The sequence below is a fragment of the Lepisma saccharinum genome, chromosome 7 (assembly GCF_977018435.1).
Source record: "Lepisma saccharinum chromosome 7, izLepSacc3.1, whole genome shotgun sequence".
Lineage (NCBI taxonomy): Eukaryota > Metazoa > Arthropoda > Insecta > Zygentoma > Lepismatidae > Lepisma > Lepisma saccharinum.
This window is the reverse complement of record NC_139235.1, coordinates 16,176,986-16,197,201: the sequence shown is the minus strand read 5'-3', so window position 1 is coordinate 16,197,201 and position 20,216 is coordinate 16,176,986. Positions and strand designations below refer to the sequence as shown.

Here is a 20,216-nt window from a genome sequence, read left to right as displayed (position 1 = left end):
CAGCTGTCATTCTGCTCGTCTACTCCACGTGGAGTCTCAGTCACATGACTGCTGATACGCTGTTGCCGTACTTTGCAACTTCAATGTGAACACCGTGGGAAGCTGCTTCTGCGCGAAGGGACAAGGTGGCGTAGAGTAGATGTGTGGCAACACTTTGCATCGAATGTGATTGTTGCAGTTGGTGGGCGCGCTCCGTGTACTTCAAAGCCAGCCGGTCGTTAACGTAGCTATCGCGTCGACTATACTACGGTACGCAGGATTTTTTCTATTTTGGAGGAGACTGGAATTGTATAGGTGGATATTACATAGATACGTTCTGGGGGGGGGTATAAAATTAAATCTTTTGTAATTACCACTCTTAACCTTCGTTTCAAAAGTTGTTCCAAGACAAAAATGACAATCGAGTGTCATTTTGAGGAGGAGTTGCATTTACAGCTTGAGTTCTTTTCTGCTTTTCTTTGAATTTTTTTTCTCAAAATTTTCCGAGGGACTGTAGCCCCATCAGGTCCCCTTGCGTACGCCAGTGCCTTGATGTTGAAAACCGTTCTGAAACTAATTACTTCGCGTAAAAACTAGTCCAATTTTTTTTTCCATTCGTCAGTAGAGTAATTTGTGAAAGAAGAGGAAGTGAAAGAAAAAGTCTTCTCTCTGTTTAATTTCATCTGATTTTCTCCTTCGTGTTATCTTTCCTCCGGTTTAACGAGTCGTGCAAAGGAAATGAGAAAACCTCACCCCCCTTTCCCTCCATTCTTATCTCTAGCTTGATTCGTGCAGTAATTCTATTCATATGACTTATCCATTCATTGTCGAGGATGTATTGGGAGTTTGACATAAATTGTAGCACTGGCGGATTTAGCGGGAGGAACATGGGGTCATGTTGACCTCCAAAAACGCAAATCTGTACTATGAGAAGCCATGATATAATTATTTACAAATAAACAAAGCGTTCTGTAACTTAACGTAGAATCATTCCATAGCTGCCTTGAGTAATGTACACTCGCCGGCGATAAAAATGAAACGCCTATATCCTGAAAGGCACGCTTCTCTGCAAAGCGTCGTGTGTGTTGACTAACACTAAGGAGATATCAGGTGTCACATTTGTTTTGCTGGTGGCAGTACATTGACGGACAAAAAATAAAGTTTAGCATAAGTAAGCTAACCGGAAATGGATCACAGAAGTGTGCCACCACTAGAAATTGAACCGGGAATATCTCGATTACTGCAACCCTGTGGGGTGCTCTCAAAAGAATGACACGGTGGAACACAATGTACACCCATCGTCAAAAGAAACAGTAAGCAAATTGTCCACCACCATTTTCATTCGATCTGTATTACGCAATGCGATGATAATGAATTGAAATAATGACGTCAATAAGCAGAGAACAATGCCTGCTTCGAACCAACATAGTTTCATTCCTTAAAACAACACAGGATGTAGAATAAAAAAAGTAATGACAATATTTGTGGACAATTTGCCTACTATTATCTTTGCCTTTGACTGTACGTAAATTTACGTTGATGTATCCTAAGAATGTAATGTTGAGGCTTTTACGTCGGGTGGCCTACATACTGGCAAGGAAAGTGGGGAGCGGAGAATACGACGCAGACCAACCAGACAACAGCGATGACTCCGAGAGTTACGACGTAGCGGGAGGAGGTGCTGCGCGCACCTCGTTCTACAAGATACCTCTTTCTCATCGAGCTGGATTGATTGCATCTCCGGTTCCCTTGACAGCATATAGGCCGCCCGCCGTAAGACTAGACAATAGCTATAATACAAGCTGTAGGGGTCCCGGGTTCGATACCCGTGGAGTCACATGGCACAGTGGTTCGGATCCCACTTTAAACTGTAGCTCCAGTCCCGATTAGATTTTCTGTGCATATAGTGAACTTAAAAGAACAAATCAATCAATCAATCAATAGTAGCTGTAATACCAGCACAGTGCTTCGATTCCATTTTAAACTGTAGGTCCAGTCCCTTATCTGATCTCAGAGTGGACCAAAACTAACCTTTCTAAACCTTTGAACACAAAACTGATATATGCCAGTATGTAATGTAATGTACAAAAACCTACACATACTTCCAGAATATTCTGTGCTCCTCCCAGATAAAAGATTCTGGCCCGCCTGTGGATTGAACACAGCGCATCCTACAATACAGTCAAAACAAGTCGACCAAATAGACGGAACCGCAAACGTGCATCATAGTAACGTAATTAACATGTCCATTAAGTTGTAGCACTAATGGGCGGCGAATCTATATATCATTACAGACGAAAGTAAACACGGATTTGCCGCCAAGTTTGATCAGGCGTTCGTCTCGCGCGCCAGTTCCCTAATTATGCAGAGGCAGCTTCCGGGTGACGTCGGAAGGCCTCCACAGCTGTCTTCCTTAAAGGTGTGCCAGAAATGACGATCGAGGCTTTAGCATCGCATTGTGTACAGTCACAGCCAATAAAAATAGGACACCTACATCCTGAAATACTCGCTTCCCTGCAAGGCTGTGTGTGTGTGTGTGTGTGTGTGTGTGTGTGTGTGTTGTCTGCCGCTACGGCGCTGTTAGACGTTGCCACTGAAAATTTGCTCTAAATTTTCAAATATATATATATATATAACATATTTTTGTTTCGCTTATAGGTGTAGGCAAAAAGAACCTTGAAACGTGGCATTGGTGGACAAGAAAGCTACTTTCCTGTACGTAGCGAATTACACAATATGTTCCCTTGTACAAAAAGTAGCTATGTATCAAAGTAGCTGTTAAGTGTGCATAATATCTGAATCGATATTCAATCGTTTATAAAGTTATTGATTTAGAGAATGGTGTGTTCAGCCATCTTGGAAATGGTTATTGTAAGTTTAGTATTAAATCATTGTTATTTTGTATCCTCGTTTTTATCTTTATACTGTGAAGTACCTACGTGTGCGAATCAATTATCCTCTGCGTGTGAATACACGACAGAGATTTATACATGGCGACGAGAATTTAGTTAGAAATCGAGGATAAGTATATTTCACTTCTAAGCTTCGTGTTATAATGTAAATGTATAATGGCTTTAGTAGCTGGTTTTAATAAATATGATCCCCAAGATGGATCGATAGTAGCGTATTTGGAGCGCTTTGATAATTATTGTCAAACACAAGATATTCCAGAGGAGAAGAAAGTTCCTAGATTAATATCTGTCATTGGAAACAAGCCATATGAAGTTCTGCGTGAACTATTTGCACCTACATTGCCTCATGATAAATCCTATCAGGAAATTGCACAAAGATTAAAATCTTATTATAGTCCATCAAGCAACTATATTGTGCAAAGGTTAGAGCTTAGAAAATGTGTACAAGAAGAAGACGAACAAATATATTTTGTAAGGAGATTAAGAAAGATCGGAGAGCAGTGTGGTTATGGTGAGTTTCTTTCCATTGCTTTATTTGATTCACTAATTAGCGGAATCAGATCTAACACTATTCCTAAGAAACTCATTGCTGACAACGTAATGGAATTTCACAAAGCTTATGAAGTAGCTAAGCAGATGGAAAAATTAGAAGCAGCTATAAAGGAGTATTACGTATTTCATTCGATTGTTCTTTCTGTAGATGCTTTTTCTTTTAAATGAAATTGTTTCAAAAGTAACAAATAGCTCTCTTACATATTTACAATAATTTACGATGTGAAAAGTAATTAGTAGACAAAATTCGTTCCTGTGATTTTTTTAGTTTATAAATTAGATACAAATTTTAATATGAACAACTTAGGTCATTAAAATTATGTTGAACATGTTCAAATAAAATAAATATTAGCAGAATTCTTGAAAGTGCTTGGATACTCGATTGTTATTAATATTACATATTATTAAATGCTATATACGTAGCTACATATGCTTCTGATAATACATATTTAGGTAGATATTTTATCAATTATTGTTACATATTTAAGTACATATTTTGTTGATTTCACATAAAAATCCTGAGTCTAGTGGTAAGCGTTTCCACCAGCAGACTTCTACGATGGAAAAGACGTATCAAGGCAAATGGAGACGCAGTCTTCTGGCTGACTATTTGAAGACAGATATCCCAAAGTAAAATATGCCTGAAAAACATTGTTAGGCAAGTAAGAAAAAGATGTATATTAATCAATGAAACTGAAATAAATCCTAACGTCAAAAAAACTTCTCTAACGCTGAAGTGATGGCTCGGAAAATACACTCTCGGCAATGGTCGCGTGGATTGATCCATAATTTCTCTGGTTTTATAGTGAGAACGTCCTTTCTGAAGTATTCTGGTTCACTTAATAAAAATATTAGTTATTTCACTGAGAAGAACTTCTAAATCTAGTTGATTACATTTGGATATGACGAAACCAAACAAGAATACACATCTTAGAATCTTACTTTTGATATTTTTTTCCCCACAAAAACATAACAAACATATTTTTCGTAGTCTGGGCACACCCACTGGTTATATTTATTAGATTTTAAAAACACCTACTTACTTTATATATATTGAAGTGTGATTCGGATTAACTTCAGGGATCGAGAGTCACTGGGATGTATCAAACAACAAAACGAGAGGTTTAAAGTTCATAATGACTGTAAAGGGCCCGCCCCGGTCAATGAAAGGAAAGATGAGATATAACTGAGTGAAATGCTTGCTCTCTCCACACTTATCATACCTGTCTGATGTTCTCGCGGAGTACTGTCCTAGACGTGTCTAACAGGCCGTTTCCATAGCTATTGTTAGATTTCGTACATCGACTCTAATTCACGTTCCTCCAGTTATCCCACACCAAGTGTATCGATTGAATTTTGTAGCGAACTGAGAGCAATGTCCTTCCGGACTTCATGTTTTATACTGCTCCCGGACTAGACGTTATTACTCCTCATGTCCTCTATCGGTGAGGTGTATTTCGTCACCTTCCGTTTAACCTCAGTACAGACAGGCCCGGATTTCCCAATAGGCCTCATAGGCCCGGGCCTAGAGCGGCACTTTGATAGGGGCGGCACGATTGTTTGTTTTAAATTTATAAGGAATACCTAATTCTCGGATTGCCTCTTTTTTTCTCCGGACACACGAATGGAATGACTAAATGTACTTGTATTGTAAATATAAGTTAACGAAGAATATTTCTTAAGAAAGATAGGCTAGCAGGGCTTTGAACTAAATTTGTTGTTTTAATTACCGACGTTGTTGTTTCGAATGTACAGTATTGTGCTGAGCCGGGTCGGCGATTGGGGCAAGAACGTGAAGCCTGCTTTTGAAAGACAACACCGGCTTGGCAGCGTTCCTAGAACGCCGTTCCTTGTTATTGTCGGCATTGGCCGCATATCAAAAGCATATGATTCGCGTTGAATTGTTGTGAATGAAACTGTCGGCCGCAAGCATTATTAAAGGGGTTTCACATTGTACTATTCTACTGTAAGTTGCTCGAGAATATTATTCAAAAAGTAGGTGGTGTGTTGCGCCTCGCGTGTGTCAGTGTCCGACGTGCGTTTGTTGGGGGTAAGTTTCAAAACGTCATTACGCTCAATATGAGTGATCAAAGAGTAAGACTCAGTGCGTCACAATACAAAAAGAGAAAAGCGGAGAAAGATGAAAAGCAGGAAGCATTTCTGAAGAAGGTTCAGAAAATCAGTTCTTTTTTTATACAGAAATGTAATCAGGAAAAAAATTAAGAAAGTGCCGTTGATGAGCCCAATGTATGTCTGTCCTATCACTTAAATGAAGTAAAAATAAAAGTCTTCTCTGAAAAACAAGGTAAATGTTAAAATGTAATTTATATAATTTATGTCATATCGCTTTGTTGCAATTTTTGTATGTAACTATCATTTAATTAATACTGCATGCCGTTAATAGTAAAAATAGTAATACAGAAAATAATTTATTTTTTTCATTCTTGATAAACGGTATGGGGGGGGCCAGAACTTGTTTGGCCTAGGGGCGATAAAGAGGTAAATCCGGTCCTGAGTACAGAGGTATGTGCATTCCTGGGATAACGAGAGGCAGTCGACGGAAACGTCAGGTCAATGAACAGAGTAAAGAGGTCATTAAACGAACCTCTTCTCTATCTTTACTCATTATACCTCATCAATATGAAATGTAGAAATATTACGTATTCGTCAATGGTCGCGCGGATCACTATTGTGCTCCACTGAAGTACGAAATTAATAACAAGTCAACAATGCATATATTTCAAATACCGGCTGAATGAACATAGTTCCTAGACAGTTTCAAGAACGTACACTGAGAACCAAGATCAAGAGTTGCACGTGAAAATATACGAGTGGACTTCTCACAAAAAAGAAAAAAAAAACGCCCTGCCCGATTTACAAAATATGAAAGCTTATTCGAAGTCAGCAAGTAAATTTAGAAAAGTTTATTTTTGTTGACCAGTGTTACTAAGCAAAAACTGACACTTAGGGAACATCCAAACAGCGCATCGAGAATGTTTAACCGATTCCTACATGACGTTGGGGGAAAAGTTCGCTCAAGAAGGGTTAGAATAGAAGCGACAGTTTGAAGTGCAACCAGCCTTCACAAGAGATACCGGGGCCGATGTCTTTCTGTAAACAATCAGGCTAAGTAGGTGTTACAATCCCTCAGAGTCGTGGAGGGGGAAAACTCCGCAGACGGCTGCAAAGTTTATTCATCCAACTTGGAAGAAATTTCCGGCTACGAAAGAGTGAATAATTCAGAAGCAGCTGCAACACAACACAAGTGGAGTTACGGTCGAGTGTAAATCTTCCTCTTCGCCCATTACAAGCCCAGAGTCCTTAACAAAACACTAAAAAATTCTCGCGTCTGTGTGAAAGTTTAACGAGCGCGAGCGATGTGTTGCAAGTTTTGAAAGAAAAGGCACCGAAATGAAACGAGAGAAGAAAATGAGCCGCAGAAACAAAAATGTTCGTGACGTCAGAAAGGAGAGAGAAAAAAAAATTATCAAAACCGCCCCGCCGCTTGAGCCATTAAAAAATTTATGGGGAAGAATATTTTTGCCGGTTTCAGACGCAGAAGGAAGTTTCCGGTGGTGGAAAACAGTGGTGTTATTGCAGAAAAGGACTCATTCGCGATTCCTCCCCATACCTCTGGAATTAGCCAGAGCATCGAAATAAGTTATGAAAGTGCATAGTTTCAAGGCGGCTCCGAGAGTGAAGTAATGACCTCGAACGGAGACCTTAGTTATACTGTTGAATATCCTGTCCGCTCCTAAAAACTGGAATTACGTTCCAGACTTGTTTATTCATTTCATGCAACCTTCATGACTTTCGCCACATGTGAATCGGCCAATAATAGTGAGAAACAGAATTGGCATCGCGAATTCAAGCAATCGGAAAAGAAGCCATTTTAAATATTTCAAGTGAGTTTGAGTTTTAAGTCCGCTTTCATGCACAGATAGGCTAATTGCGTCTTGACCTACAGTTTAAAGTGTAATCCGATCCACTGTGAGCCTCCACGGAATATTGGACCTGGGACAGCTGGATTACAAGGCGGCGACGTTACCCACGATACCATCGAGGAGACCTTCAAATGTATGAAGTTCAACAGTTGGAAAAAAATATTTCCATTATTAAGTATGGAAAATTAATTGTATTACGTCATAATTATCAACATTCAATTGTTTGTAAACTTTTGTGCATGCACATGGTAACGGAAGATTAATAAGACAAGTATTGGATCAAGAAACTCAGTTGGAATGCATGCAACGCGAAAGGATGAAATTCTGGGCACAACAACCTCACCACCATGTTCCGACCTTAAATGCCACAGACGAACGAGTTCCAAGAAGACGCATTCACAAAATGCCTAAACTCAAATATAATATGCCAGTTTATAATGTAATGCAATGAAAAGGGAAGTGAAGCAATTATATCTGGAAAGCACTTGGATCGGTGAGTCTATTCTATCGAATCAAAAGATTTCAATCGCTGTTAATTAAATGATTTCTACATAAAACTTGTCATGTTCGGAGTAGATTAAATTAGGCCTTATGTTCGTTATACAATACGTATACAATATTTCAAGATTCCCATGACCAAGTAACACGACAGCCGTGCGATGCCACGTCCTCTCACGTGAGCATCTACCAGCTTAGCACAGGGTAGAAACGATGAGATACCTCTGGGTACAGATCAGGGTGACTAACACTACGAATATATGGAAAGAGACAATCGAATTAACCCACTACGGAGGGTACAGTTCGTAATATATTCTTGAATAATCATGTACAAATATTAGATAACTTTGGAAATCTTTTCATACAATATTTTTTCTTCTATTGTAGCCAATCTTCTTTGGGCTTCTTCTCCTTGTAATCGCTGAGGCTTCTTCTTATAATTAATAATGCTTCTTCTTTGTAATTACTAGGTCATCATCTTCTTGTAATTACTAGGTCATCATCTTCTTGTAATTACTAAGGCTTCTTCATATTGTAATTACTAAGGCTTCTTCATCTTGTAATAATTAAGGCATCTTCTTCTTGTAATTACTAAGGCATCTTCTACTTGTAATTACTAATGCTTCTTCCTCTTGTAATTATTACATATTGTGTATTTTTCCTTCATTCTTTTCTTTGTCGATCCAAATTGACGGAAATATTAATAAAATCGATCTGCCAGACAAACAAAGAGAAAGGGGTTAGTTAAAGATCGCCGCCTGGCCGGCGCTAACCTTAACTTGGAGCTGCAATAAATGCGCCTACCAAAAGTGCTTGGGTGCCTGCCTTGAAATGGTGCTACACCTGGGAAAACAACCCAAAAACCGCACGAAACTCAGTTCGTGGAAATAGGAATAAACCCAGAATTGTAATTACTTCTTTACTTTTATATAATTATCACTTATGCTATTACTGAATATTAATTACCCTTTCCACCTTATTTATATCCTGTTATTGTGCTAAGTTCATTTATTTCTTTCATTATAATTAGTATTAATATCTACAATCATTGTCTCACCACATCAGCGCTTTCCTTTTTCTCTATTTACAATTATATAAGTTTTCTTGAGTGCTGCCATCTATGATCCTCTATCTCAAAGAACAACAATGCAGTTTGTGTACGTGACAGCGAAAAGGAACAGAAGAGACAAAAATAAGAATTGCAACCAAGACAAGGAGAGGTAACCCGTCATGGTAAGTCTTGATATCTTGAAACAAGTATGGAAGTTATAATTCAGTGCAGCAGTCCCAAAATTTTCAGACTCCACGAACGATCAAGATGCCGGAGAAGTATCGGTAAATAAAATCCGGCCGATATCGATACATCGGCTTAACCTTAGTTGGCTAATGGGAAGCTACTACCATAACGTTGAAGCTCAATAATAAGCCGGTAAGTACACTTAGTTTGAACACGGCGTGTATTTGTATAAAGTGGACTACCATTATATCATCACCGAGGACAAACTTTTCAACCAGAAAACTTCCACTGTCACACAGGCTGTGGCTCGTCTCTCACTTAATTCTAAAGAATAGAGAAATGTGTTCCGCGAGCGATTGCAGCTCCCTCAAACAGAATAATTCATAAACCCCGCTCACGGGCGACTCCGTTGGAACTTTTGGTCAAAAGCGGCCCCCGCAGAGAATGGGACAAGCGGACCGTTATGCAATTTGAGCACGGTAATAAGGATCCCCCTTACCAAAGTCTAATATCCTGTGTGCTTGATAAGGGACATAAAGATCCACCCTTTTTAATTGGTCAATAATAGATGACTTGAGTTTCCTGCGGCTCGTTAGGTGCTCTTTGTTGCGTAAATTTGTGGCGTTTTTGATTCAACCCTGCAAGAGGCTCCTAAGTGAACGTAAAGTGGCACCATCCGAGTTTTTTTAATGTTTCATACATGCAGTTGCTATGTCGATTATGAAGTGCATGACTAGCATTACCAAGGAGGCAAATAGTCTTTTAGCAAGGACATGAGAGAATGTGATGTCACAATGGATATAGTGGTGTGTTTTCAGAAGTAAACAACGTCAAAGCATAACTTCTTTTTTATAGTATGCAGAATCTGTGACGGCAACTTATATCGGCCTATGGGGCTCGAGCTAATACTATAATTTGCCAGCGTTTGAAGGACTCAGGTGTAAAACATGTTAAATGAAATTTTGGTCATTTTTGAGTTTATTTAGAAAAAAGGTTATTAGAAGCTATTCTGTAGATAAATTGTTTTTGTGTTGTGTTTACCAATTTCAATACCAATCCAAACTGTATGACATTGCGATTTCACTCCAAAATTGAAGGATGGCACATTTTACTTTGTAAATCAAAAATTACCAAACCATGTTTTACACCTGAGCCCTTACATTATTATTATTATTATTATATACCTGACACCTAAATATTTGACATCTAAATTGCAATTACTTATGAATTATGCTCTCAGTTAAGTATTGAACAATTGAATATTCATTATTGAACATTTTCCATAGTTTTTCCGTTTATTATTTATTTATTTACTCGTGTTTACTTATTTGGAACACCTAGTAGGCTCAAAATCAATTTCATGCAATTTTGTTTTAATTTATTGATTTTCAATTCCTGTTGATGTTATTTTGTTTAATGTCTAGAGAGCCATGAATTTTGGTTCATAGTAACCATAGTAACAGATATTATTGACATTGTCATTGCTGGTATTTTTCTTGCAAGTGTATTGTAAGTTTGCTAGCTTGAAAATGAGACATGAAGAGGTAGTAAAAGCAGTAGCTCTTCGCGATGATGGTCGTAGTGTACACTATATTGCTAGGGTGCTAAATATAGCACGAAGTACAGGGTGTCCCACGAACGGCGCAACTGGGAATTAAGAGTGGCGTTACTTTGTAACCGAAACCTGTACATACATAAGTCATACACCAAATGTTAGCCCTGTCCAAGTAGATATTTTTAAACATAGAAACAACAAACGGGGTGCAGTGTTGTTCATGCAGTGTTGTCAAATGTAAGTGAAAGTGTAAATTTATTTTTCCACAAAGCATGGAAAATTGCATGTCAAACATTCGTACGGAAATTTGGACGTCAATTTCCACCTTGGGTAGGTGGACTATTTCGCCATCTATAGTTCAGAGAAGAAAACCGATCGTTTTCGCGTATAGCCAATCCTGAAATGCCTCGTAAAGGCGTACCGATCCAAATGGGTGTTTTAAAAAAATTATGAGGTACAGTGACAACACTGTTGAAGTTTCAAGACAACAAAAGGTGTGTTTAGTGATGGTCTATGACATGGAAATACTGGAAACAGGAAAAAAAGAAAATGAAAATTATGGTGAAAAAAGTGTTACTTACCTACTCCTGGCAACCATGCAATGCGATAAGAGCGCCCACCGAACGAGAACAAAAGAATCAGTTAGCTGTGTACTCAGAACTGTTTGAGCCGTGCATTTCACATTGTTCGTAGGGGAAGATTAGAATTGTTCTGTGAAATGAAGTACTCTTTGAAGAGAGGGTGTTCATTGTGGAACATTATTTTTGTTCAAAATCGTACGCTAGTGTAAAACTGTGTTTCGCGAGAAATATCCGAATAACAGTGTTCCAGAAAATTCGACGATATATCGACTTGTTTCCAGATTTCGTGAAACAGGATCAGTTAATGACAAACCCTACCACAGACAACCACCAGTTTTGACACAAAGTGTGCTGCAGGATGTGGAGCAGAGAATATCACACTCTCCCAGGAAATCTGTTCGTAAACTTGCTGCATAGTCAGGTGTATCAAAAACAACAACTCACCGAGCGTTAAAACAATTGCACCTACGTGCATATAAGGTACAGGCTGTACAAGAACTGAAGGAAGCAGACAAAGGTGCACGTGTAAGATACTGCCAGTGGTTTAGAAATTTTATTAGAGAGAATGGTGTGAATATTTTGGATAAGGTTTTTTTCACGGATGAAGCATGGTTCCACTTAAATGGATGTGTCAACAGTCAAAATTCTCGACACTGGTCAAGTAACAATCCCCATTTGTTACATGAACAATCACTTCATCCACAAAAGATCGGTGTGTGGTGCGCGATTTCGCGGAGAAAAATAATCGGTCCTTTCTTTTTCAACACAACAGTTGACGGAATTGTTTATCGTGACCTTATCACACAGTTTATTTCTCTGTTGGAACGTGATGAACGTGATTGTTGGTTTCAACAAGACTCCGCAACATGTCACGCGTCTAATGAAACTTTAGACATGTTGGCAGAGTTTTTTGGCGATCACATTATAAGCAAAAACTTATGGCCCAGTCGTTCCCCGGATCTGACGTCTCCAGATTTTTTCTGTGGGGTTATTTGAAACAAACAGTTTACATTAATAACCCAAGAACACTTGATGATCTAAAAATAAACATTTGCACAGCCATTAACAATATAAACCAATCAACCTTGCATAAAGTTGCTTCCAACATGATAAAACGTGTTGATGAATGCCTCAGGGAAAATGGTTGTCATTTTCAACTTTTGTAAAGCTACACTACCTGTTACGCGCATTGCATGGTTGCCAGGAGTAGGTAAGTAACACTTTTTCACCATAATTTTCATTTTCTTTTTTTTTCCTGTTTCCAATATTTTCATGTCATAGACCATCACTAAACACACCTTTTGTTGCCTTCAAACATCAAGTGTTGCCACCGTACCTCATATTTTTTTTAAAACACCAATGTGGATCGGTACGCCTTTACGAGGCATTTCAGGATTGGCTATACGCGAAAACGATCGGTTTTCTTCTCTGAACTATAGATGGCGAAATAGTCCACCTACCCAAGGTGGAAATTGACGTCCAAATTTCCGTACGAATGTTTGACATGCAATTTTCCATGCTTTGTGGAAAAATAAATTTACACTTTCACTTACATTGGGCAACACTGCATGAACAACACTGCACCCCGTTTGTTGTTTCTATGTTTAAAAATATCTACTTGGACAGGGCTAACATTTGGTGTATGACTTATGTATGTACAGGTTTCGGTTACAAAGTAACGCCACTGTTAATTCCCAGTTGCGCCGTTCGTGGGACACCCTGTACTATCCATGAAGCTCTCAGACGGTATGATACAACTGGTTCCTATGGTAGAAGACCGGGTTCTGGCATTGTTCTGTTCGGAAACGATGCACAAATGCACGGGAAGATCGTTTAATGCGTATCATAGTCTTAAGAGACCGTCATACGACTACAAATATTGTGGCACAGCGTTTGAGAAATGTTCATAGAGCTGTGGTTTCTTCACGAACAGTTCGTAGAAGACTGAATGAAAGTGGTTTATCATCTCGGAGGCCGGCTTCAGGTCACAGGTTGTTAGCACGTCACCGGAAGTGAAGACTGGAATTTGCTACAAAACACTTACATTGGAATGTGAAGCAGTGGGAAAAGGTTTTATTCTCCGATGAGTCAAAATTCAACCTACGTTCATCAGACGGGCGTGAACATGTGTATCGAAGTCCTAATGAGAATTATGCACAATGTTGTTTCGTTGAAATAACACCCTTTGGAGGCGGTGGTGTCATGGTCTGGGGAGGTCTCTCTTTACAAGGACGTACAGATTTGGTTCTTGTAGAGAATGGGGCAATGGCAGCTTGCAGATATATATCAGAATGTGTGGCAGATCATGTAGTACCATATGCACCATTCATAGGCCCGGACTTTGTTTTTATGCATGACAATGCGCGTCCTCACATTGCGAATATTGTCACGGAGTACTTGGACGAAGTTGCGATTACGCGATTAGAATAGCCACCACAAAGTCCGGACCTAAATCCGATAGAGCACGTCTGGGATCAACTGAAATGACATATCAGAAACCGCGCAATAGTTCCAGAAACAATTGAAGATCTAAGACTTGCTATTCAAGAAGAATGGGAGCAATTGGACCAAGAAGTGATTCCCAACCTTATTCGAAGTATGCCACGGCGGTTACAAGCTGGAATTGATGCCAGAGGAGGTAACACCCACTACTAGACAGCTTATATACCCCACCAGTACCAGTTAACAATATTAAAAAAAATATATTGGTAAGATTTCCTTTTCTCTTTTTCTTTGGTAGTTTTCTGTAACTTTCGTTTTTGTTCTCATTTATCTTATTAACAATAAATTTTAATTTGCCTTCTGTTAAATATATTCAGGTTTTCTTATTTCCAATAATTTCTGCAACCTTTAGTTAGCCTTCGGATCAGAATTTATGCGTTATCACAAAAAATGCAAGTGTCCAGTTTTTTTGTCCAGCAGTGTATTTTAGAAATAAAATCCCCGCGCTTAAGAAAACAAATGTTTCATAATTACACATTTAAATAATTCTCGCAACTTTATTAATGATTGAGTGCATGGGCGTCCGGAAGGGGGGTAAGAGGGGGCCGTGACCCCCCCTGGAAAATGAAAGTCAACCAAAAATTATGTATTTCACATATGTAATTTCATTTTAGCCACAATAATGTGTGTTAATTATTGCATAAATTCAAATTTAAGCAATATTTTTAGGGAACAACATTTTTGTTGAAGACAATGTGCTTTGTTTGCCCCTCCCTGGAAAAAATCCTGCGGACGTCCATGATTGAGTGTAATCAAAATACGTGGTTACACCTCAATATGATATTTTTCCGTGCCTATATTACCTGCACTATCCGTGGTCACATTCTCATTAGGAAAGTAAGGGAAGATAAGGGCTTATAGCCAGAGTGAGGATCGATAGGCACTAAAACGTTCAAAATAGGCAGGCAAAAACAACAGAAAAATACAAATTAGGCACTAAAATTAGTGAATTTTTTATTATTTTCCCAAACTAGGCACCCATAAAGCTGTTATATTTTAAATATGCAATTATGACTAAAATAAAATTTAAAAAAGACCACTACAAATTCATGTATACCTCTCACAAATGGCCTGAAAGGGTTTTTGAATGCAAAAAGCTACATTTTCTTGCCAATAAGATAAAAAGAAGCATATAGGATAAATTCTCAGTCTACTTATTATATATTAGACTATAGCATAAACTTATGAAACAAATCTCCCAGCTCAGACTTTCTGCTGTGGAAAGTAACATTAGTCAAATTCCCGGATTCGACCTCCGTGACGAACTGCTTAGCACAGCACGCTACGAGGCTAGAGGTCTCGGGTTCGAATCCCGGCCTGGGCACGGGTGTTCTTTGTGAGTAACCCTTCATCAGTTTCATATCATCACTCATCTTCACCGTTGCGATTATCCAGTGGCAGAAAAGCGAAGTAAAATAAACCAAATCAATCATTCATTCAACCAAACGACCTGACAAAATCTACCAGTGAATTGAGTTCCCAAACACACGAAAAATCAAAGGAAGAGTATTGAAAACACATTTCCTGAACCAAGAGCTTCTTCCTAGAGAAGTGGGAACAAGTGCTCCAGGGAGTAATTCCTCCATCGGCGAAGAGCAGCGAACTAACTTCACTTCTTCCATAAGACCACACAATTTAGATGCAATTTCACACAACCATTACAGCCTCACGAAACTGAACTCTCCCTCCAGGAAACTCCACAATGAACCTGTACTATTTCCTGCCAGAAAAGGTGCAAAACAGAAAGTTTTAAATTGGTTCCTTTCTCCTGGAGTCGTCTTTTCGAGCTGTCCATTTCAGAGTGAGCCGCGAAGTCGCTGCGCAGAATGGAAGAGGAAATCGAATGGCTTTGGCAGGAGTGCGAAAGAAGAAAAAAATCGCCAAAGAACCGCTAAATGAACTTCCTTCCTTGGTCAACGCGTTCTCTTTCATGGAGAAAATGAGTCCCGCGTCCGTTCTTCAATGCAAGGACCCCCTACGCGCGACGCCTTCCTACGGGTTCCCTCCCCAAAGCTGTCCCATTCATCCTTCGTCCAAGAACTCCTGTCGCCGCAACAAGTTATTAAACTTGGAAAGTCAGCGGGTCTTCAATAAGTAACCGGATACTTGGTTGCTGGGGTTTCGCTCCAGAGGTTCATTGATCCAAGGCGATGGGAAGTTCTACCAAGGATGGTCCTTTCCGATTTGTTGTGTTGTATTTTTGCCTCTAGTGGACATCCATACTTTCCATTAAGCTGGCTGGCTAAGTAGTCAGCCAGTGGCGCCGACACTGAATATCGTTCCGATAGGGTCATGGGCGGGCTTAATTTAATGGACTGTGCTTTGGAGGTTGTGTATGCTAAGACCACCCCCACGTCCGACTTTCAAACTTGCGTCCTGTTTTCTGCCTCATTCTTTCCATATTTTCTTTCCTCTTTTTGCCTTTCTCTCTTCTCACTTTCCCTTTTCCATCATTTATCTCTCTTTCTTCTGTTTCTCTTTTTCTAACTTTCTCTCAGCTTCTGTTCATAACCCTTTCTTCACTTCCTCTTTCATTCTTTCTATATTTATCATCTTTGCTTTATACCTCTTCCTCTCTTTATCTTTCCTCTTGCCTCTTTCTACTCTTTCTTATCTTCATTCTCTTCCTCTTTCCTGTTTCTCTCTCTTTTCATTTTCCCTCGTTCTAACTTTTTCTCTCTCCTAGATCTCTCCTATTTTCTATTTCTCTCTCTCTCTCTCTGTCTTCCTCTCCATGTGTCATGTGTCTCCTTTTCTTTTTCTCCCCCTCTTTCCCTCTTTTTCATCTTCTGTTTCTATTTTTCTTTTTCTTCTATTTTCCATCGTTCTCTGTCTCCTTTCTCTCTCTCGTTCTTTCTATATATCTCTTTTTCTTTGTTTCCATCTGTCCTCCTTTCTATTTCTCTATCTGTTTCTTCTATTCCCCGCTCTTCATTTATTGCATTTCTCTCTTGCGTTCGCTCTTATTTTCCTGATTATCTATCCTTTTCATCTCTCTCTTTCTCCCAGTCTTTATTCTATCTTTGCTCAGGTTCACTAAAACATAAGTTGATGAATAACTGTACAAAATATGCAATGTATTTGGGTCTGATCTATCCAGAGTTGTGGAATTTATGTATAATCCTAAATTTAGTAAATGTCCTCAAAATTTGCCACTTGAATCCAATGCATTACCAACATGGATGCGATAATATAACAACCATAAAAATTACTAAGAAGTATAATTCGAGATTCTAACCTACATTGGTGGTCTCTAAATGAAGCATACAACAGAGGCTCGTTAGAATCTTGGCTAGTGTCCACGGACACCCTAAGAATAAGTAATGCTGTAGCGAGAAGCGTTGTTCAATTACTCGAGAGGCGGCGCTGCTTTCTATGGAAAACGGTAACAAAGAGGCTGGCGTGGACGAATTAACGTCCTGTGGACACGAATCTTCACAGAACAATGCCAAAGGAGGACCATGGTGAAAGGGGACAAAGTTCGAAACAATGAGCAATCAAAGTTGGTCCCTTGAAACTTCCGTGACAATGAGCTTTGGTTGAAACCTGGACGATGTACATTGACGATATCGTTTAGAAAGCAGTGTTGCCTCTTTTGTTTATATTTACTCAAATTCGTCACATGTTACTTTGCGTTAATTAATTAGTTTACCGTTCTCTGTGAATATCCAGGTACAGCAATGACTTTAACTTAATGTGAATATTTCAAGTGATTGTAATAGATTCTGTATAATTTGTTATGTTACTCCACTTCATCACTGAAGAAAACTACCCTTTCCCAGATAACTGTATAGCAGAGCCGAGCATATCGGCAGAGGAGGAGGCGGAAAATCGGGTGAAAGCGCAGCGTTGCCAACCGTACGGTCCAGACCTTAGTCCGTATGCTAAATGCACGGCTTGTGAAAATTTGCTCTTGCAGTTTTATCCCTAATATTTCCCTAAGAAATTCTTAAACCAAGCGTACGGACCTGGAGACAAATATACGGTGCGTTTGCCATGTGCTTTCGGTATTATCCTTTTCAAAAGTTTGCAACGCTTACAGAGAGAAAGAGTAACTCCCGTCGCCCATTACACAATCCCGTTTCTCTCACTGTTCATTGGTGGAGCCGTCTCACGTCACTACTTGCGCAGAGACTTGTTCTCGTTCGCCTGGTCTACAGTTAGCTGGTACGGAGTTTAACTTTCGCTGAAAACAACTGCACTCTGTCGCGGGAATCTATGGAGCAAGAGATCGAAAACAAGTCTCAACGCAAGTAGTGACTCGAGATGTCTCGGTCAATGAACGCGTGAGAGGAGAAATGAGTATATGAAGGGGAAAACTCGGTTGCAGCTACCAGCCGCTTATAGGAGCGCTCACTGCATTGCTCCGCGCACTCGCTTTCTCCCTTTCTCTGCCGTTATGCGTGCCCCGCTCCACAGATTCCCCAGACACCTCAATTGTGGGATAAACCATAACGCAGTGGATGAAATGTCATAAGCATCGACACTACCTTATATATTTCTTGTCAGTCAAAACTAAAAATAGCTTCCACTGATGTTAGTTCCATTTTATTATCACTTAAAAAGAAAACACTGAATCGGGTAATAACAATATTAACCTCTAAAAGCCTTTCTTGAATTACACTAGTCGAAGTCCAATGAAACCTGCCCCCGTGACGGAGTGGTAAGCACATCGCGCTACGACGCCAGGGGTCCCGGGTTCGAATCCCAGCCTGGGCATGGGTGTTTATGAGTGTTCATGAATCAATTTCATCACCCATCCGCATCTTCGCAATCAAATCCGATGAAACGAAAACCATAGACTTTTAATCAGCATACATACACCTACCATCTCTCCAAACACCTACTAGAAGCGAAAAGAAATATACAGGTTAGTCAATAACCACTAGACTTATGAGTCATAACAGAGTCGAAGTTATAATATTATTTTAACATTTTAAATGTTGTATTAGTTAGGCAGAGGCGTAACAAATTATTTCATTAGATGTCGTGACTCTTCCTTGCAATTGTAGATATTGTATATAAATAATACACTATGTGTAGTAAAGGGGTACAGGGTGTCAATTCATTGAGCTTTCCTCCACAAACCATAAGTCAACCTCTCGCAAAAATCCACTCTTTCACGCTTTATTTCTCCATTTACGACCCAGAAGCGTCCGTGACTATATGCATATATCCCGGTGTAGATCCATTGCTGACCAACATGAAATCATTCCAAAAGGAGAACACGTGGCAAAAACATTTGGTTTCTGATGGTAAGGGTCGAAATAGCCGCAAAAGAGAGAGGTATGGGAGGAGAGAAAGAAAGAGTTATTTATATCTTCTACTATACACATATAGAATACATATGCATGTTATACATACATACAGCCACTGACCGTATGTGGCAACCAAGGGGGTCCGCAGGATATTTTCTCAGGAGGGGCAGAGTCACAGAAACCTTTGTTATTATTATTACTGCTATTATTGTTTTTTCTATTATTATTATTATTATTATATTACTACTACTTATGTTCTTTTTAAATTACATAAATTTGTAATTTCGATATTGTGTATATCTATATACAGTTTGTATAACTGTATACTTAACATTAAGGACAAAAAGCTATTTTTTTGTATTTAGATAATCAGTGTAAAATAGATTGTAAGCTTAAATGTAACCCTACTTCAAATAACAATAATAATAATAGTTGCTGTAACTTACGGCCTGTAAGTCACAGAAAACAATACTTTTTCTGGTAACAGTATGGTATACTGAAAACACATTTCTTCAAATTTACAGGAGAAACTACTTACGGAAATGAGTTTCTGTAGACTTTTGGAAGCTCGGGGAAGTGTTTTCTCCCTTCGTTCAACTTATTCGGCCGGTAAATCATGTATTTTTCCACATTAATGTATCTCCGATGCACGATAGCTCTTGCCACCATTACCGTCGACTACGTGAATCAAATGTTCTGTGAGTTAGATTATGTAACCCCCTGTCAGTGTAGCAACCACGCGGTAGTTTTACAAGATGACGTCTGAGCGGGTTTTGTTTTTCCAATTTAATTTTCTGTTTGCCTAACCTAACTGAACCTAACCTAACCTTCGGTGAATGGTTTGTGGATCTATTTCGGCTTAAAAACCTTCTGTGAATAGTTTGTGCGGCATTTTTCGGTTAATATGTTTGGAAACACTGCATATCAGCTGACGATAGACAACGTGAGTCAAGGTTTGCCCGCCATATTGTGTGTAACGAAAGCGAATTAGCAACTAACAATAAATACTCGTAATGTGAAAAATTACGCTTTTTTCAGTGAAAAAAGCAAAATCCCACGTTCAAAAATGTTCCGCTATGCATAACAGGTAAGTACAAATGTAAATAAGTAGGAAATAAACGAGTGAAATGTGTTTTCACTATACCATACTTTTACCCTTTTTCTTATAAAATACCTCTACAATCTCACCATTCCATTT

The 20,216-nt window shown here is 39.1% G+C and overlaps 1 protein-coding gene across 4 annotated transcripts in view; it reads right to left on the bottom strand.

Annotated features, from left to right (window-relative positions):
• Positions 1-20,216, bottom strand: part of LOC145989744 (cell adhesion molecule Dscam2-like) — a 363,117-nt gene that overhangs the window by 317,015 nt on the left and 25,886 nt on the right. The window lies entirely within an intron of this gene.